Source organism: Mandrillus leucophaeus, unplaced genomic scaffold (genome assembly GCF_000951045.1).
Source record: "Mandrillus leucophaeus isolate KB7577 unplaced genomic scaffold, Mleu.le_1.0 Scaffold42, whole genome shotgun sequence".
NCBI lineage: Eukaryota > Metazoa > Chordata > Mammalia > Primates > Cercopithecidae > Mandrillus > Mandrillus leucophaeus.
The window spans coordinates 4,508,787-4,530,837 of NW_012104476.1; the positions used below are offsets into that span (position 1 = coordinate 4,508,787).

The 22,051-nt window shown below is 38.2% G+C and overlaps 1 protein-coding gene across 1 annotated transcript in view; it reads right to left on the reverse strand.

Moving 5' to 3' along the window:
* Positions 1–22,051, reverse strand: part of TPST1 (tyrosylprotein sulfotransferase 1) — a 166,231-nt gene that overhangs the window by 100,726 nt on the left and 43,454 nt on the right. The gene's annotated exons all lie outside the window — the stretch shown is intronic.

The following is a 22,051-nucleotide window of genomic DNA, read 5'->3' on the forward strand; positions in this document are numbered from 1 at the left end:
TTGCTATGTTGCCCAGGCTGGCCTCAAATGCCTGGGCTCAAGTAATCCTCCCACCTCAGTCACCCAAGTAGTTGGGACTATGGGCGTGTGCAATTGCACCCAGCTAGTCCTGCTTTTGAATAGAAAGTATCAGTATGAATTCATGAAGTATTTTATTGCGCGCGCGCGCACACACACACACACACACACACACACACACACACACACACCCCCCCTAGCTATGATCACTGAAAAAGGCTTATGAATACTGACTACCCCAGCAATGAACATCCCCCCTTCTGGTCAGATAACAGTCTTGAAAAAAATATTTTCCACTAAATGAAAGTAGGGCATCTTAAAGAAATGACTGATCACTGAGCTCAGCTGAGCGTGTACTATCTTGTCACACCAGATCTTGTCATACCAGATAGCAAGGAAGCTATCAGACACAACTGAGGTCACAGCAAGAGTACTCAGGAGCCAATGTGTAGAAGCATCTAGTGGCCAGAGAAGGAACAATTTGAACCCAATAAAAATGCTAATTGCAATAGATAGAAACATATAAAATTGGTCTCTTGGGAAGATGAAAATGAACTAAACCATTATCTTGAAAACTGGCCAAAAAAAAAGCAAAAGAATCAGGCATTTATTATGCTTTTCCCATATGAAAAGCTGTAACCCTAGGCAACCAAAAAATAGAGGCAAGGATGTGTCTCTTCATAAAATTGTTCCAACTAAGATACAGAAAAGAAATCAGAATTAGAATATCAACATTTTACAATATCCACCAAATTGATGAATCTAGGCACTGAGGATCAATGGCTGCTAAAACCACAAGAAAAATGACAACCACATATAATGTATATAGCCTTACCAAATAAGACCTTGAGTGTGATTAAGCCTCTGGACTCAGCGATCAATTTACATGAAGTACAGAATTCAGAAGAACATGTTGGATAATCAGCAGTTCAATTGCAAAATTGCACAATTTTCCAATCAGCAAAATTCATATTGTGAATAACTTTACAGGCTAAATAGCTTGGGTTCTTCGAAAAATAGTGTATGGTAGAGAAAGGAATGGATCATTTGGAAATCTGTCAATTAAAAGAAAGAGAAGACTTGTCAAATTATCTTTAATGAGTAAGAATAAGCTACAATGTCTAAATGCACATTTGGGTAACAAAAGTATAAAGAAGCAGAATAAGTGCTTTCTAAAGGTGTCAGAATAGTGGATAATTTGGGAGGAGAGGAGGGGACTTAGTTTGGGATAGGGTACGCGAAAAAGCTTCTGGATTGACTGATATGGTTCTATTTCTAACATGGGTGACAGTTATAAGAGTGTTTGCCTTATAAAAATTCATTAAGGTAATTTTTAAAATAGTCCTTACGGTGGTCTACAAGGTCCTACATAACATAACCTGACCTTCACACACTCCCTCCTTCACTCTATTCCAGTCCTATTGACATCTTTGTAGGTCCTTGACTAGGCCAGGTGTGGTCGGTCTCTTGATAGCTACTTTACTGTGACTCTTCTCTCTCCCTGGAGCACTCTTTCCTATATATCTACTTCGCTAACTCCCTCACCTCCTTTGAGACTTTGCTCAGATATCACCTTCTCAATGAGACTACTAACTTCATGTTATAATCTGACCTTCAAAATCCCTGGTCCCCTTTATTTTCCTCTGTTTTTCCTTTTTTTCCATTAAAACCTTCTAATATGCTATATGTTTTTATTATTTTTTTTGTCTCCCCCCTGTCCCTCACCATGAGACTGTAGGATACACGATGGCTGGAATTTTTGCCTGGTTTGTTCACTTGCTCTCCTACAGTTCTCTACTCAAGTATCACCTTACCAATGAGTCCTTCCCTAACAATTCCTACATCCCAGCTCTTGGCAACCACCTATTCCCTGCTTTATTTCTTATTTCATAGCACTTATTACCATCTGACAATCTAAACATTTAACTCATTCTTTTTTTAAAAATGAGATGGCTCTAAATGTTTTGTCTGTTAACTGCTGGAACATTATTGGCCATATAATGGATGCTCAGTAAAAACATGTTGAATATTATATCTAGGTAGTTTTTTTCCTGTTCCTTCTTAAGAGCTTTTATTATGAATGACAACTGAATTGTACCCAGAGCCTTTTCGGCACTGAATGATATGATCATATGGTTTTCTCCTTTAATTTATTGATGCAGTACATTCTGTTGACAGATTTTTCTAGTAGCGAACTATTCTTTTGTTGCTGAAACAAAAACTATTTGGTCATAATAGCTGATCAATCTTTGCTACACTGCTGAATTCTATTTACTGGTATTTTATGTATGGTTTTAGCATCTGTATGCATAAGAAAACTAATCTAAAGTTTTCTTTTATGTAATTTCTACTGGGTTCTGTCATTAAATCATAGCTTTGAAAAATGAATGGGGAGTTTTCCATCTTTTCCTATGAACTAAAATAGCTTAAATAGCATTGGACTCATCTGTTCTCTACTGCTTAGAAATAATTCAGTTGTGTATTGTCTCTTCCTTTTAAAATGATATCTCTTAATTGTCTTTTAATCTCTTTGATGCTAATCAACCTACTTAAGCTCTCCATCTATCTTGAAAAATCAGCCATTGTTTCTAGACTTTCAAATGTATTACAAATGTACTTTCATGTATTCTCATGTCATTTTTTAAAAATGTGTCTTTTATAGGCTGGGCACTGTGGCTCACGCTCTGTAATCTCAGCACTTTAGGAGGCCAAGGCAGGCGGATCACCTGAGGTAAGGAGTTCAGCATGGCCAACATGGTGAAATCCCGTCTCTACTGAAAATACAAAAATCAGCTGGGCATGGTGGCGCACGCCTGTAATCCCAGCTACTCAGGAGGCTGAGGCAGGAGAATCGCTTGAACCTGAGAAGCAGAGGTTGCAGTGAGCCGAGATCACACTACTGCACTCCAGCCTGGGCAACAGAGTGAGACTCTGTCTCAAAAAAAAAAAAAAAAAATCATTTATAGTTGTGATTGTTTCTCTTTCCTCATCCTTTATAATATATATTCACTTTTATTTTCATCAGTATTGCAAAGGGTTTACATTTTTACTCATCATCCCAAAGAACTGATTTTGGTTTTTATTTATCCTATTCTATTTTTCTCTATTTTATTAATTTCAGCTTTGATCTGTATTGACTTTAGGACCCAATACTCTGACTCCTTTCTGTAGGAAATCATTTCACTGTCTTAAATTGCCATATGTTTGGATCTATTTCTTATTCTGTTCTTTGCCACTGAGTAAGACACATCAACCTTGAGTCATACAAGTAGATTTCATTATTAAAGTGCTGAGGAAGGTCTCATTATAAAATATAATAGGGGTATCAACAGCAGCACTAAACTGGAGGTTCCATAAGGCATGTACAGTTGAAGGCTAAACTATGGCATAGTTTAAAAAGTAGCACCTTGGCTGGGTGTGGTGGCTAACCCCTGTAATTCCAGCACTTTGAGAGGCTGAGGTGGGTGGATCACTAGAGGTCAGGAGTTCAAGACCAGCCTGGCCAACATGGCAAACCCTCATCTCTACTAAAAATATAAAAATTAGCTGGGCATGGTGGCACATGCCTGTAATCCCAGCTACTTGGGAGGCTGAGGCAGAAGAATTGCTTGAGCCTGAGAGGAGGAGGTTGCAGTGAGCCGAGACTGTACCACTGCACTCCAGCTTGGGTGATAGAGGGAAACTCTGTCTGAAAAAGAAAAAAAAGAAAGAAAGAAAAAGAAGCCACCTAATCTAACCTCATGCTACATGTATAATATGTGTATGCATTTCTGCCACACCCCCTCCCCCAATATATGTTCCATAAGGGCAGGAATTTTTGTTTTGTCTGCTACTGTATCTTATGTGCCCAGGATGATTCTAGGTACATAATGGGAGCTCAACAAATATTTGTTGAATAAACGAATAACTGCGGAAAGCTGTTTCTAATTTTTCAGATAAAATCAGGATTTCTAGCTTCAGATTAACAGTTAGCATAAGGTCAAAAAATCTCTCTCCTCCACTGTTTACCCTTTCTCTCCCCTGTGTCTCGGTCGTATCTCAGTACTTATTCAGCAGTTTGGGGATGAAAGCAGTTCTGTTGGGGATGAAAGCAGTTCTGTTGTGGTTTTGTCTCTGGTTGTTTTATTTTCTCTATGTAGCAACATTTTGGTGTTTGGCCAGTCCTGCATTCTTTGCAAGAACAAATCTGATTTCTTTTTTATGGCCTACAAATGGTTGCAAAAACACTGACATTTCATTTCTCAAAAGTCCCTTTACTGACTCATCCCCTTATTGACTCTGGTCCTCCAGCATGAAATAACAGAACCAATTTAGTTAATTCTTGCTAATAATTACCCTAAGCACATTCTGGACTTCAAGAATAACATACATGACCAAATATTTAAACACTGGCTAAAATGCAATAGGGTAATTAACAGACTAATCAGTAGACCTGTTTTTATGTTTATGTCTCAAAGGAGAATTGTTTAACATGTTTATATCTTAATTAATGCTTTTAACAGTTACAAAAATGAAACTATAATTGAATTTCCTTCTAGAATGATTGAACTTGATAATACTATACATCCTTGATTTGAATAACATTGACAGAGCAATCAAGATTTTTTTTAAGATCCTAAAAATTATCTTTCATAATATGGTGTATATACAGATCTTAACAGCAACACTGTCTGAACTATATAACTCAAAATTTTATGTATACAGCCATGTAACCACCACCCAGATAGGACAGTGATCATTTCTAGCCCCTCAACAGTCTCTTTTGTGTTGCCTCCCAGTCAGTACCCCAGAATAATCACTTTTCTACTATCACAACAGATTGGTTTTAGCTACTTTTGAACTTCATATAAATGGAAACCTACAGTATATACTTGTTTGCATCTGGCTGTGTACACTTAGTATAATATTTCTGAGATTCAATCATGTTGCATGTATCACTAGTTTGCTTCTTTTTACTGCTGAGTAATATCTAATTGCATGAATATAACGTATTTTATTTATACATCCCCCGGTTGATAGGTACTTGGATCCATTTCTAGCTTTCAGCTATTACTATAAATCATGCTGCTATAAATATCCTTGTGTAAGTCTTCTAGTGTAATTTTTAAAGTGTATAACCTCTTTATGTTGGAAATATATGTAGGAGTGGATTTGTAGGGTCATAAGCTAAGCATGTTTTGCTAAGTAGCCAGAATATATAGTTTCCCCAAATGGTTATACCAGTTTAACTCCTACCAACATTATCCTTGCCATTAGTCTGTAAAGTCCATTCATTTAAAATTAACCATTCTGGTGAATATGGAGAGGTATCTCACTGTGGTTTTAAACTGTATTCCCTATGGACTAATAATACTAAGTCTACTTTTTTTTGTAGTAGGTAGTAGAAGAATTAGACTGGTGAAAAGATCACACCTTGCTAATTTATTCAAAAATTATATACTGAAATATGGGAAGTGTGCAGGGCTCCTGAAAGTGAAGAGGAGAAAAAAATACAGTTTCATCCTTCCTGTCCTCTGGTAATTGATTACTGGACGGCCTCCTTTTTCTGGGGACCAGCTTGGGCCAGTGCTAAGTTAACCTATGTAGTTAACTTGATCCATGTTCTTTATTGTTTCAGGCAGATTTGAGTTACCATCTAGCACATTTTTATTTCGGCTGGAAGAATTCCCCTTAGCATTCGTTGTAGGCAGGTCTGCTAGCTACAGTTCTCACAGTTTTGGTTTATGAGGAATATCTTATTTCTCCCTCATTTCTGAAGGGGAGTTTTGCCAGATATGGAAGTTTTCGTTGAGCTTTTTCCTTTCAGGGATGTGAATATGTTATCCTACTGCCTTCTGGGCTCCATAGTTTCTAGTGAGAAGTCTGCATTCATCTTACTGAGGTTTCCCTGTATGTGATGAGCTGCTTTTCTCTTGCTGCTTTAAAGATTCTCTCTTTGGTTTTCAACAGTTTGCTTATGATGTGTCTAGCTGTGAATCTCTGGTTTTATCCTGCTTGGAGTTTACTGAGCTTCTTGCATGCATAAATGCATCAATCAAATTTAGGGTTTTAGCCACTATTTCACTTCCCTTTCCTTTTTTTTTTGAGACAGGGTCTCACTCTGTCATCCAGGCTGGAGTGCAGTAGTGCAATCACAGCTCACTGCAGCCATGACCTCCTGGGCTCAAGTGATCCTCCAACCTCAGCCTCCTGAGTAGCTAGGACTACAGGCATATGTCACCACGCATGGTTAATTTTTGTATTTTTTGTAGAGACAGGGTTTCACCCTGTTGCCCAGGCTGGTCTCAAACTCCTGGGCTCAAGAGATCTGCCTCTTTTGGTCTCCCAGAGTTCTGGGATTACAGGCATGAGCTACTGCACCCAGCCCATTATTTCTTCAAATATTTTTCTGTCCCACCATCTCTCCTCTCCTTCTGAGATTCCCGTCATGTGTATGTTGGTACACTTGATGGTATCCCACAGGTCTCGTTAGGCTCTATTTATAGTTCCTAATTACTCTTTTTTCTTTTCTGTTCTTCAAATTAGATAAAGTCAATAGAACTACCTTCAAATTTCTTTCTTCTTCCTGTTCTAATCTCCTGATGGGCCCTAGGAGCAAATTTTTCATTTCAGTTACCATGCTTATCTACCTGGTTTGGTTCATAATTTCTATCTTTTTATTGATGTTCTCAATTGGCAGGACACCGTTCTCAAACTTTCAGTTAGGTTTTTGTATTTTTTTGTTTTTTTTTAAGATAAGGTTTTCTTTAGCTCTTGATGAATCATTTTAAATAGCTGATATAAAGTGTTTGTCTAGAAATTTCAATGCCTGGGTTTCCTCAGGGACAATTTCTATTCATGGCTTTTTATCTTGTTGTGTTCCATATCTTACACTTTTTTGTTAATCACTAGACATTTTAAATCTTATAATGTGGCACCTCTGGGAATCAGATTCTCTCCCTTCTCCAGAATTTTTTGTTGTTGCTTATTGTTGTAGTTGTGTTTCAAGACTTATCAAAACTAATTCTGTAAAATCTGTATTCCTTGTTATGTGCAGTCACTGGAGTCTCTGTTCTATTAGCTCAATGGCCAGCGAACAACTGGACAGACTGCCTTAAATGCTTGGAACCAAAAAATCTCCCCATCTCTGCAGAAGGGCTCTGCATAGGTTTGGGATACACCTTCACTACTTAGCTAGGTAGCTTCTAACTCTGCCTTAGTCTTCACTTCCTGCATTCACAGAGTCTCATGATCAGCGAGAGGTAGAAGTCTTCCCTGGGCATGCATACAGTCCTTGCCAAGCATGTGGCCTTCTACATTCTTGGGAATATGTGAAGCTTTTCAAAGCCCTCATAGACATCTCATTCCCAATCTCTGCTCCGAAGCTCTTTAATTTGTCTACTGTTTGCCCCCATTGTTATCTATTGATTCAGGAAGCAATGACTAAATTATTTGTCTATAAATGTTTCTTGATAACTACTGTCCTCCCCACTCTCAGAAGTAGGCCAGTTCTGAGTCAGGAGAAATAAAGACAAGGTTTTTAAGTCATTCTTCCAGTGATCCACCAAAGAAGGCAAAACAAATAATTACAATGAGGTCTGTTCTGCTCCCTCCAGTACAGGAACACAGGCTGTTATTTTAGCCCCAGCTGACACATGAAACAGGGAAAGGGGCTTGGGTAAGCTCGTTATTCTTACTAAGATTCAGCCATTTTTTGTGAATAAGCACTCTTCACATTTTTTTTTCAAGTCTTTGGTTACTTTGTAGAGTTCTGAAAAAGTTGATTCTGACAGGTTTTGCCAGTTCTTCTGTTGCTCTTATGAAAGAGTAAAATTTTACCCTTTACTATGGCACTTTTGCTGATGTCACCCCCAAATAGCAAACCTTTTTAAACCACTTGAAATGTCTCTCTCCTAGCTTCCTAATACATCAATTTATCAAACACTTACTTAGAATTTACACTGCTGTGTGGCTAAAAAGATAACTATAACAAAGTGCTTGTCCTCAAGTAATATGATAAATTCAACAGTATCAGATTCCAAATGAAACTATTAGTAATTATGACACTGGAGTGGGTTCGAGAGGTGCAATTTTAAAAGTGTCCCAGATGGTTCTGAAACCAGTAGCTTGCTTGAAGAAATATTGCCTCAGGTTTTTGCCAGCCTCTCCATATTAGAACTCTGTACTGATAAGCAGAATAAATGTGTTACAAGACCAGAACGAGAAACTGAGCAATTAGGCCAGAAAGAGCTACCACTGCAGAAAAACAGAATGTACTAACTGCAATATGGGAAGAAGAGGGCATAAGAGAGACCATCTTTTGGCTTTGTGCACAAGCAATCTTGATCCTAGTATTAAATTTTGTCAGTACTACAAAACAGCCTTGAAATTGTTCAAATGTTATGTCCTCAGAGAAACCTTCCCTAATTCCCATCCAAACTGGCACCCACACCTTTACCCTAAAATATTCTTTTTCCCTTTAACCTATTTAACAAGGATAATATTTTATTTTATTTTATTTATTTATTTTTATGGAGATGGAGTCTCACTCTGTATGTATGTATGTATGTATTTATTTATTTGTTTGTTTGTTTGTTTTTATGGAGATGGAGTCTCACTCTGTATGTATGTATGTATGTATTTATTTATTTGTTTGTTTGTTTGTTTTTATGGAGATGGAGTCTCACTCTGTCACCCAGGCTGGAGTGCAGTGGTGCAATCTGGACTCACTACAACCTCCACTACCCAGATTCAAGCAATTCTAGTACCTCAGCCTCCCCTGTAGCGGGAACTACAGGTGCACACCACCACGCCTGGATAATTTTTTTGTATTTTTAGTAGAGACGGGGTTTCATCATGTTGGCCAGGCTGATCTTGAACTCCTAACCTCAGGTGATCCGCCCACCTCGGACTCCCAAAGTGCTGGGATTACAAGCATGAGCCACTGCGCCCAGCCAAGGATAATATTTTTTAAACTATCTCCCAACACACATTTCCTTATCAGCAAGCAGATTACCCCTTCCTAGTATCACACCTGCCATCATGCCCAAAGGAAAGTGGCAGAGGAAATGGAAAGTCTACCCAGCCTAGACTTCTGGTGTCTTCATGACAGAAGAAGAGAACAGTGGGAAGGAAACAGCAGTGACAAAAGTCTGTTCTCATCTCCTCTCTCCAGGATAGAGTTCCAAAAGGAAAAAGACATGTTAGGCAGATGGAAGAAAAAGCTAAAAAACAGGCATCTTTGATCCATTTCCCTTTTGGGGTTCTGGGAGGAGACTGCTACACAAGATGCCCCTTAATGAAAAGGTGGGGGCTGAATCATCAACATAGAAGGGTTAGGAGGAAGGACGGCATGGATTTAGTTATCCAGAGTTCTCTGGCTCCCACAAGGCATAAAAGGCATTCTGAATTTTCTGTATGCCCAGTGAAAGAAGAGGAAGGGAGTTGGGGATTCTGCTAGCAAAATTACTGAAGGACAGGGTTTTGCCCCAGGGGAGGCAAACAGATTCAGTAACTGAGGGCTGTTTGTCTTACTGTACAGGTCCAGGGCTTAAAGAACATGACACCCAAACCTCAGAGTCAGAATGAGCCAGGGTGGGGCCAGTGAAGCAAGGAGAACCACTGGACTATCTGCTGACCATAGACTGCAACAGCACTTATCAGCAGGACACAGTGACCAGGTGGACAGCAATACTATCACTCCAGAGGCCAAGGAGGACTCAGAGAGAGCAGCACAAGACCACACAGTCACCTCATCTTTAGACACACACACCCATATGCCATCTAGGGAACAGACATGGTTCTCCTGGCATGGACACTAGCAGTAATATATGCAGTGGTGGTGATAGCAGTGGTAAAAATAATAATACCAAACACACATTTATAGCACTTAGGTGCCAGATACTATCCTAAGCTCTTTACGTATTATTAATGCATTTAAACCTTACTAACAACCCTATGAGGTAAATGCCATTACTATCACCATTTTACACATGAAGAAAATGAGGCATACAAAGGTTAAGTATCTGATTCAAGGCCCCACAGTCAGTAAGTGGTAAAGCCAAGATCTGAACCCAATATGACAACATATATTTTATGGAAAAATACATGTATTAAATATATTTTCTATGAAAATGATAAACAGAATGTCAGACATACAAAGACTTTTCTAAAGAATCTAGGTAGTATTCTACTGCTCTGAATCCGGGATAACATAAAGATATAGGAGATAACACACACAGCCAACAGCTGCTCACAATTTTAAAAAATTTTAAGGTGAGCACTAATCTATCAAATGATTGTTACTGAACAAAGCTGATATACTGGGAAATAAAGCAAACTAGTACATAGACTTATATATGTTTCATGAACACAGCAACACAGTGCTGTCTACACGTGATGAGTTCAGACAATATAAAAGGTTTCAGAAAAAAGTAAAGAGTGCTTATCTTTCAAAGGACCATACTGAAATATCTATAAACGAAAGGCTTCAAAGTAATCCAGTGGGGTACTACAACCTGAAAGAACCAAAAAAAAAAAACAGACAATATACGTTGCACAACAATTTTCAAAACACTGGATATTAGGGCAATGAAGAACAGTGTTTCCCAAAAAATGGGAAAAAAGTGATCCCCATAATTGCCCCAGCTTACTGCCTTGAGAAAATATCCAGGCTGTGGTACAAGAAGGGGGTCCCAGGCAGAGCCCAGCAGATTCTAAATTGAGAAATGGAGCTGAAAGTCCTGTTTGGAGCTTTCAGGCCAGAGAATCAATGAGGAGAGAGCTGTATATAGAGAGAATTCTGGAGATGTGCTAAGTGGAAAGAACGAATTTACAGGGAACTGTGCCCAGAACTCACAAAGAACAAGGAATAGTGCTTGCTCTTACCACCCAGAGTGGATAAACTCATAATTTATTGGGTACTGGTAGAGTATTCAGCCAGGCCTTGACTCAGTAATAGGGAATAATCAGGCACAGACTAAGTATTTCTTCAGACTCACCTAACAAATCATAAAAGCAAAATCCCCAAAGATCAAACTGGTCAAGTAAGTTAACTGCGTCCCAGAACAAAGCTCAAGAATATTTGTAGAACTACAAAAATATCCAGCAAACAAAAACAAAACAAAAAATATCCAGCAACCAAAAAAGTAAAATTTACAACATCTGGCATCCAATCAAATATTATCAGGCATGAAAATAAACAGGGAAACACGACTCATAATGAGAAAAATAATCAATTTCAAATAACACAGATGTTAGAATTGCCAAATGCATTAAAACAGTTATTCCACAGATTATTCCACAGTTATTATGGAGTACAGTCATTCAAGTACATGTTGAGCATCCTTAATCCAAAAATCTGAAATGCTCCAAAACATGAAATTTTGTGACATTCACGTTGACTCCACAAGTGGAAAATTCCACACATACTTAACACAGACTTTGTTTCATTAACAAAATTATTCAAAATATTGTATAAAATCACCTTGAGGCTATCTGCATAAGGTGTAATATGAAACATAAATGAATTTCATATTTAGACTTGAGTCCCATTCCCAAGATATCTAATCATGTATATGTAAATATTTCAAAATCCAAAAAAGAAAACAAAATTTGAAACACTTCTAGTCCAAGCATTTTGGATAAGAGATACTTAAGCTGTATTGACGGCAGTGCTAAAAAGAAATAAACTATGGAGACATGAGAAGACATGGAGTAAAGTGCATATTACTAAGTGAAAGAGCCCAATCTGAAAAGGCTACATACTATATGATTGCAACTCTATGACATTCTGGAAAAGGGAAAACTATGGCTAGAGTAAAAGATCAGTGGTTGCCAATGGGCTGGAAAAGAAAAGGATAAATAGGTAGAACACGGAGGATTTTTAGGACAGTGAAAATATTCTGTATGATACTAAAATGGTAGATATATGGTAGTGTACATTTGTCAAAACCCATAGAATGTACAATGCCAAGAGTGAACGCTAATGTAAACTATGAACTTTGGGTTATAATAATGTGTCAACATAAATTCATCGATTGTAATAAATAAAGCAGTAGGATACTGATATTGGGGTAGGCTGTGCATGTGTGTGGATAAGTAATATATGGGAATTCTCTACACTTTCTGTTCAATTTTGCCATGAATCCAGAACTGCTATAAAAAACAGCCTATTTTTGAAAATAAAATTGAAAAAAATCAGTGAACTGTGGAAACATTTTAAACAGTCTCATATATGTGTAACTGGAGTCCTGAAGGAAAAGAAAAAGAAGAAAGAAGAAAAAAATTTTTGAAAAAAAAAAGTACACAATTTTCCAAATTTTATATAAACTATAAAACTCACTGACCCAAAGAGCTCAACACATTCCAAGTAAAAATTACTGATTTCCGGAATGCAAGGTTCTACAGATTACTACAGATTCTACAGATTGTAAATAATAATGATTATGAACAACTTGATGCCTATAAATTCTACAACTTAAAGGAAATGAACAAACTCCTTGAAAGACACAAACTACCAAAGCTCACGTAAGAAGAAATAATTTAAATAGCCCTATATTGTCTAAAGAAACAAAATTATAATTATTTACAAGAAGAGCATTTACCAAGCTAAACAAAAAAAAGGAATCCACACCTACTCACAAAATACAGTAATAAAAACAAAATACACAAAAGATAAAGAGCTTAAAGTGGTCAGATAAATGACATATAACAAAGGCCTGACAATTACTAACAGCAGATTTTTCAACAGCAACCACTGCAACTAGTGGATGGTGGAATATCTTCAAAACACTAAGAAAATTATTGCCAACCCAGAATTAAATAAACCAAAAATAACCTAAGAAACTAAGACTTTTTCAAAAAACAAAACAAAAAACCCTGAGAAATATAAAGATCCTTAGAATAAAATTAGAATCATTAAGTCCATACTATGCACAAACATGAGCAGCAAAAACTCTGGGCAAAACCCCTCATTTCAGGCAAAAATAATTGGGAAAGACCACAGTGGTCTAAGGAGTGTAAGAATCATTCTCATTATTTTGAACACTTTCTCTGAGCTCTTCACCCTAAGGGTGGCACCAGCCATACAGAAACACATCACAGGCAGCTAAAGCTCTGAAAGAAATCCAAACGTCAGACTACAATAACAATGAAAGGAGCCTCTGGGAGCCATAGAGTATGTGGGGAATCTAGGAAAAAGACGAGCCAGAGAAAGGGTTTCCCATAATTTTGCACATGAACCAGCACAACTTCTAGCTCACACATGAGACAGATTCAGGGAAGCAAAGCAAAGGCTCTGAGAATAAATTAAAATATAAACTGTTGTCAAAGCTCCAAACTAACTCATAAATGGTCTGTGGATAGGAAAGACCCAAAGTAGCACGGCGCAGTCTTTGAATTGATACTGGAAATACTGTTCACAGAAGGTGAGAAAACTTGTGGTTTAGAACCTAACCAGCCTGACTGCCTACCAAAACAAAAATAAAATCAGCATTCTCCCAAGGATTTTAACAGGGCTTAGAGACACAAAATATAACTCCAAAGTTACTCAAATCCACAGCATCAGGAAAATGTGATCCAAAATTGAGGGAAAAGACAATCAAAAGTAATTTGTAAGGGAAGCATAACTATATACCAAAACGAGACTTAGAGTGTAAGAAAAGAGAAAATTACAGGTCAGTGTCACTCATGAAATAGATATAAAAATCCTAAGCCAACAATTAGCATACCAGCTGGGCGCAGTGGCTCACATCTGTAATCCCAGCACTTGGGGAGGCCAAGGCACGTGGATCATGAGGTCAGGAGATCGAGATCATCCTGGCTAACACGGTGAAACCGCATCTCTACTAAAAATACAAAAAATTAGCTGGGCATGGTGGTGGGCGCCTATAGTCCCAGCTACTTGGGAGGCTGAGGCAGAAGAATGGCGTGAAGCCGGGAGGCGGAGCTTGCAGTGAGCCGAGATCGCGCCACTGCACTCCAGCCTGGGCGACAGAGCGAGACTCCGTCTCAAAAAAAAAAAAAAAAAAAAAAAATGTGCATACCAAAGCCAAAAACAAAGCTCAGATGATAAATCATGACCAAGTTGGGTTTTCTCCAGAAATTCAAAGTTAAATAAATATTAGAAAATCTATTAATGCAGCTTACTATATTTGCAGCTTATGATTAAAGAAAGTCAGATGACTCCTTCAATTTGACAAAATACAACCTTTGTGGTGGGCTACCTGGAAAATGGTTCCCAGTAATTCTGTCATATAAAGAGGACTCTTTAAAGAAATTAAGGGTGTGCCTAATAGGTCCTTGCGACTGAACAACAGGGGCTCTAGGAAGCTTAAGAACATTGTCCCTCAGCCATCTGAGAAAGATCACAAAGTAAAGAAGGGTGTACCTTAGATTTGTAGGTGTGACTATTACCCAATGGAATCAACACCAATGAGTTTCACAAAAGACTTACAAAGTTTTTGAGAAAATTATATCAGCAGCAACACTGCCAGGTTGGACCAAAAAAACCCAGAAATAGTACAACATGAAAAGAGGCCACTAGACTCCCAAAATTCTACTGGCAGGAAGCAAACTGATAAAAAACTACACAGCTGCTAACTGCTACCTTTCAGGAAAAAGGAAGAATAACTCAGAGGTGGAATCAAGCGTCAGGAGGGCAGGAATTATTCCTAGGCTGTGAGACCAATCAAGGAACTTCTAACTTCCTGGCTGGATTTCAGAATTGATACGGACCAGTGACACTTCTGTGCCTCCTATTTTCCCTCCTTTAAACAGGAATATCTATTATCCCATGCCTGTTCCACCCTTGTATACTGGATATAGGGAAAGGAGGATAACTTGTATCTTTAATGTTACATTTCTACAGATTGAGTGGAACTGTACACAAGGAACTATATTTTAAAAACTTTGGCCAGGTGCAGTGGCTCACACTTGTAATCCTAGCACTTTGGGAGGCGGAGCCCAGGAGTTTGAAACCAGCCTGGGCAACAGAGCGAAACCTTATCTCCACTAAAAATCAAAAAATTAGCCAGGTGTGGTGGCACACAACTGTAATCCTAGCTACTCAGGAGGCTGAGGCAGGAGGATCACTTGAACCCAGGAGGTTGAGGCTGCAGTGAGCCATGATTGCGCCACTGCACTCCAGCCTAGGCAACAGAGTGAGATGCTGTCTCAAGAAAAAAAAAAAGAAAGAAACTTCACCCATAAGCCTCATTCACAACTGGACCTGATTTAGATGGTAAGATTCTGGACTGTGAGCTGATGCTGTAATGGAATGAGACTTTTGGAGACCTAGAGAAAGGGGCAAATTAAGAGGGGCACATGCAAGAGACATGAGTCATTGGGGGCCAGAGGGCAGGCTGGAATGCTGCTTCTAAAATAGCACCTGATGGTTCCCAACTCCTGATACTCCTACCTTTGTGTAATCCCGTCTACTTGATTTTAGCTGGGCCTAGGAATTTGATTCTAATTAATATGGCAAAAGTGATAGGATGTCACTTCTGAGATAAGGTTGCAAAAGATGTAACTTCCATCTTCTTTACCTTCTCTGGCTCTTCTTGCTTGCCAGCTGCCATGTTAAATAGCCCTATACAGAAACATACATGGCAAGGAACTAAAGCCCTCCACCTATGACAGATAAGGAACTGAATCGTGCCAAATACCACATGAACTAGGAAATCATTCCTTCCCCAGTCCAGCCCTGATGCAGTCTTGTGAGGGACTCTGAGGCAGAAGATCCAGCTGTACTGTGTCCATATTCCTGACACACAGAAACTTTTATATAATGTTTGTTGTTTTCAGCCACTAAATTCTGGGGTAACTTACTACACAGCAAGAAAAAACGAATACAATATCCATTAACTTTGAAAACTCTTAGTGAACTAGAAACAGAAGAGAAATTCTTCAACTTGATAAAAGGTATCAACAAAGAGAAAGAAAACTAACAGCATATACCAATAATGTACATTAAAATAAACACAGCAAAATTCATTAAACATATTCCCTTTAGAGTGAACTCTGTTCTGGGAAAAAAATAAATCATTTTCCTTCATTTCCTATACACAGGATATTTAGGAGTAACTAAACAGTTGGTATAAGCACAGTCTTCTTTATAGAAAAATATCATTAATGAATACAGAAGGAAATTTTAAATTAGACTACCATTTGGCCAGACTAAATAAAATAGTAGGCCTGGGCAATGATTCATCAATAATCACTAAAACCATTAGGCAGAAGACTAAAAAAAATTGTACTGCTTCATGAATCACATTCTTACTTAAATCCAGTTGGTTGTTTTTTTAAGCGGAAGAGAATTTGACAGTACTACAAGTACAATGACCACTAAGTACAGTTTGGTGCCACAGCCTTGATCTGTGCTAAGGCATCCAGAGTTTTCAGCTCTTTTGCACTATCAGCACAAATGTCAACAGAATGAAAATTCAAATAACATCTTAGTATTATTGTGAAAATAGTTTTAATCTTGCAGATCTCCTGGGAAGGTCTGAAGGATTTTTTTGGTATTCTGAAACCATAATTTGGGAACCTCTAGTGACACACAGAGAAGTATTTATAGATGGAATGATGTGTTATCTTGTATTTGTTTTAAAAGAATAATTCAGCAGAAGTTGGGGGAAGGAAAGGAGTTAACAATAGTGGCCTACAATGGTTAACTGTTGGTATTGGGAATTCTGCTTATCAATTTATTTTTGTGTTTGGAATTCTGCACAATAATAAAATATTGTTTAAGGCATTCCCTTTAAAACATGATTTCTCAACCTTGGCACAACTGACATTTGGGGCCGGATAAATACTTTGTTGTAGCAGCTGTCCTATAATTGCAGGATGTTTAGCAACACCCTGGCCTCTTTCTATTTAAGGCCAGCAGTATCACCTCCACTTCCCCAAATGTGAAAACCAAAAAGTCTCCAGACATTGCCAAATGTCCCCTGGGGAACAAACTGCCCCCACTTAAGAAGAACTTTTTTTTTTTTTTTTTTTTGAGACGTTGTCTCGCTCTGTCACCCAGGCTGGAGTGTAGTGGTGTGATCTCCACTCACTGCAACCTCCACCTCCCAGATTCAAGCAATTCTCCTGCCTCAGCCTCCCAAGTAGCTGGGACTACAGGTGCCCACCACCACGCCTGGATAATTTTTTGTATTTTTAGTAGAGACGGAGTTTCACCGTGTTAGCCAGGATGGTCTCGATCTCCTGACTTCGTGATCCGCCCAACTCGGCCTCAAAAAGTGCTGGGATTACAGGCGTGAGCACCCAGCAACAACAACTGTTTTAAACCAAGGTTGCTTATTACTATTAGAAGTCCTAGCTTAGGCAAAACCACAAACCATTAGGAAAGCTGCAGGATATAGATATACAAGTCATTTACAATTGTATACACCAGCAACTAACAGAACATTTAAAAACAATACACATATTGGCCAGGCACAGTGGCTCACGCCTGTAATCCCAGCACTTTGGGAGGCCCAGGTGGGTGGATCATGAGGTCAGGAGATCAAGGCCATCCTGCCTAACATGGTGAAACCCCGTCTCTACTAAAAACACACACACACACACAAAATTAGCTGGGTGTGGTGGCCAGCGAAAAGCAAGAAGTAGTAGCTGGAAGCTTCTAAGAAATATCCTCAAAAAATACTAACCGCCATTTGTTTCACACACATCCACCCCCGCTGTGCTGCTTAGAATGTAGATGAAATGACTGGCGCTCCAACTTGGATCCTGGGAATGATGGAGACAAAAGCTGGAAGCAGCCTAGATGCCAGATGACTGCAGAGCTGACCAAGCAGCCCAGGTCTGCCTTCTTCTACATAACAGCCATTATTTGGAAATCTTTGTTATTTTGGATCTCCATTATTTGTAGAGAAATCTAATCAAACTAATAAATGATCTGATATCCAACTTCTAATTTTTGCTACCAATTGCTATATTCTCCAAGAAAAGTACAAATGTTGCCTTATTAATTCATGTTCTGGTTCTGCTTCTTCTCAATCTCTCACTGACACACTTTGAAATGCAGTGTTTCATCAGCTCTCTGATTTCCTTTCACAGCCCACTTTACTGTCGCTTGTATCCCTTGTTTATTCAATTCCTCCTCTCCAGCTAAGATGTCTCAGTCACTTCTGTCTTCAATATAACTTGTAAAAGGAGGCTGGGCACGGCGGTAATCCCAGCACTTTGGGAGGCCAAGGCAGGAAGACTGCTTGAGGCCAGGAGATCGAGTCCAGCCTGGGTAACATAGTGAGACCCTATCTCTTATACACATCTAGATGTGTATAAGAGACAGCCTATAGTCCCAGCTACTCAGGAGGCTGAGGCAGGAGAATGGTGTGAACCCGGAGGGTGGAACTTGCAGTGAGCCGAAATCGCGCCACTGCACTCCAGCCTGGGAGACAGAGAAAGACTCCGTCTCAAAAAAAGAAAAAAAAAAAAAATTCCAGTTTTAGCAAAGAACCCTGCTAAGGCAGTTTAGCAAGAACCTCCTACCCTTGATAACTAATCACTCTCAGGTTTCTCATCCTCCACCATTCCCCAGGTGATGTCTGATCACCCTGACCTGTCTTCAATGAGAATCCTATCAGGTAAATTTAGCCAGAATGCCCCTGACCCCTGATGCTTCCTCACAGTAATTTTCCATCCACTGGCCCTCACCTTGCTCCCTGGCTATAAATTCCCACTTGCCCATGCTGTATTCAGAGTTAAGTCCAATCTCTATCCCCCATTGCAAGACCCGATTGCAGTGGTCCCTGTATCTCCTGCAATGGTGCTAAATAAACACCGCCTCATGCCTTAGCAAGTATCACTGAATAATTTTTTCTTTAACAAAACTAAATTTCACTTTGGATAGTAAAAAGAAACTGTTATAAATTTAATAAATTACTAATTATTCTTCCTACTTCCTCAAAATATCTCCATTTCCAAAAACCTTTTTGCATTATTTTCACTCATTTATTTAGTCTTTCTTTGCTTTTGATCTAATTTAGAGGTTTTTTTTGTCTGCTTTACTTATTAGAAGCTGTAGGGTGCCAGTTTTAATGTTCTTATTGTTCTCTTGTACTTATCACTACTATTATCTTTTTCATTCCAATTTATTTGTGTTTAATAGTTACTATATTCTCTTTCTGTTCTAAGTGTAGATAAGAACTCCTCTCTGAATTGTAGTTGTGATTCCTGTACTTGTTGTCTAAGCATCACTGTTACATTAATCTGCTTTCCTGGTTTTGCTCTTTTGACCTAGCAAACTTGATTTTTATTTGTTCCAGGTAATTTCATGGTATCATAATGAGTTTAATAACAGAAGTAACTGTACACTCTTATAATTTCCCAAAAGTTCCCTGATGGAGACAACTAAAATTCCACAAAAAAATCCACAAACCATGAGAAAAGGGCAACGTAAATAGCCTCAAACTTTACTTCTACTTTCTTTTCAAGATATTTGAGCAGGAGCCTCTGACTTTTCTGTAACTGGAACTGCCCAGAGAAGCAAGAGATGCCACCCCAACAGTAAATAATTGGAAATTTCTGAGCAAAGTAAAGGTTAACTTTCATAGTTAACAACACAAGAGATAGAACTGTGAAAGCCTGCTGATATCTCTATTTTCGACAACTTCTATAAGTGTCCCTAGGCCATCTGGTGACATCTTCAAACCTTGAAGGCTACCTAAATATTTAAGTATTGTAATACTACGTAATACTAAGTATTAAAATATTTATTTTAAACAATTTTCCCAGAATAAAAATGTTTAAATAAAAAGAAAAGCACACAGGATGACTGACTCTGGGTGATAAATTCTTCATTATATTGAACATGGGATATTTACAACTTGGTACTATGTAATAATTTTGTATGTTTCTGCCTTATTCCCCAATAAGCAGTTTTTGAAAGTAGGGATTCAATCTTAAAAAAAGAAGTATGGCTGGTTAGGTATAGTGGCTCACGCCTGTAACCCCAGTACTCTGGGAGGCTGAGGTACATGGATTGCCTGAACTCAGGGGTTTGAGACCAGTGTGGGCTCTACCAAAACTACAAAAAAAAAAAAAAAAAATAGCTGAGCACGGTGGTGCGCACCTGTAATCCCAGTTACTCGGGAGGCTGAGATGGAAGGATCACTTGAACCTGGGAGATGGAGGTTGCAGTGAGCAGAGATCGTGCCACTGCACTCCAGCCTGGATGACACAGTGAAACTCCGTCTCAGAAAAAAAAAAAAAGGAAATATGGTCTAGTTTAGACTCACCTCAACCAAAGCAGTTCTTGTTTTATATTGGAATTCTGGGTAAGATTTTCTTTCAAAAACGGGTTCAAATATTATTTTGGTTTAAGTTTTAAAAAGCAATTGTAGCCTACCAGAAAATACTAAAATACCAAGTGTTGGTAAAGATGTGAGGCAACTAGAACATGTTCATCTACAGTACAGCCATACATGAATGATAGAGACACTTTGGAAAACTCTTAGTATCAAACACACACACACACACAAACACACACACACATACACACACACACACACACATACCCCTTGTCATCCAGCAATTCTATTCACTGGTATATACCTAAAAGAAATGAATGCTATATCCACCAAAAGTAATGTACAAGAATGTTCTCAGCAACTTTTATCTGTAATAGCCCCAAACTAGAAAGACCCCAAATGCAAAAATCTTGGAATAAGCATTAGTAGCTTCTACTCATGATTGTGACACGTTAATTTTTGACAAAACATAGAGCCTTTGAGGGCCTCCACTCCACATACTGAAATGCTAAGTAAGGTCTCTTTGCTTTCTAAAATTCATTAATTCCTAATATAATTTCTATGAATTTTCTTGGCCTTTATGCTTACCTTAAATATAGCAAGTATATACACAAGATGTTCTCTACCTGATTGGCACCAAAATTTAACCTAAGCATATCTCTTTAATCCCTACTAAAGAGGCTGGTGGTCTAACAGCTCCTTTTATATTAGTAAATGTAGGTGGCATCCGTGCCGGGCCAACATACAAGCACAAAGACTGAAATACCTAATGCAGGTGATTAAAAATCAATTATAGTCTATTATCTGGAAATAATAATAAACTGCAATCAGAGTAGCCAGAGCTGAAATTTTCTTTGAATCAATAAAAACAACCTAGAGCCACTACAGTGATGGTATGTCATAACTTATACTCAATAATTGAAAGCTCGGTATAGGCAGGCAGCTGTTCCTTTGAGATTATCTACATAAGAAATCTATTTACTATACAAGTTCTATACAGCAAAAAAAAAAAGGGCACACAAGGAAAGTATACTGTTTTTTCTTTTTTACAGGGGTTATATATTACTTTGATAAATGAAAAAAAACAAAAATATAGTTAATAGCCAACTTTTCTTCATGAAGAGATGCCACCTGAATTTAATAGTAGTTTCCATTTTTATATCCTCATTCCAGGTATATAAGTCATCAAGACAGGTGGGAGGGTATACCAGTTGTCACTTCATAAGAAAAGCAGCAAAATGCTAAAAATCATCATTTGAGAAGTTTTGAATCCAAGGAACTTCTTGTATGGATTAGGCTTCCAAATTTTGGAGATCCTCTAGCCTTTTGTAAAAAATAAGACAGGTTATATCCTTCAGATGACAAAGGAAGCATGACACGTAGTAAAATGCCATGGAGAAAAGCACGACCTCATGGAGACCAGGGCACACATATTCGAATTCTGGTCTTGTCATCTAAATCTGAACAAATTGTTTTAATCTTACTGTGACTCAGTCTACTTGTCCATAAAATGAAGAGATTAGATTAGATGATGCTTTTATTTTTCTCTACCACTAAAAATTTCAAAATGCTTATAATTCACTATGTGCTCATTAACATGATATACGCACTTCCTGATTTTAACCTTTATCCACAAAAAAGCCGACTATCCTCATTAACAACAATATCTAGAAATTAGAAATCAGAAGCCACTAAAACTGAATGATGAACATTAAGGTCTGAGGCCTTGAAGAAGGCTTTTCACCACCTGTAAGTTGGGTTTGTATCTATCAAACAAATAAGAGGGCCACAAT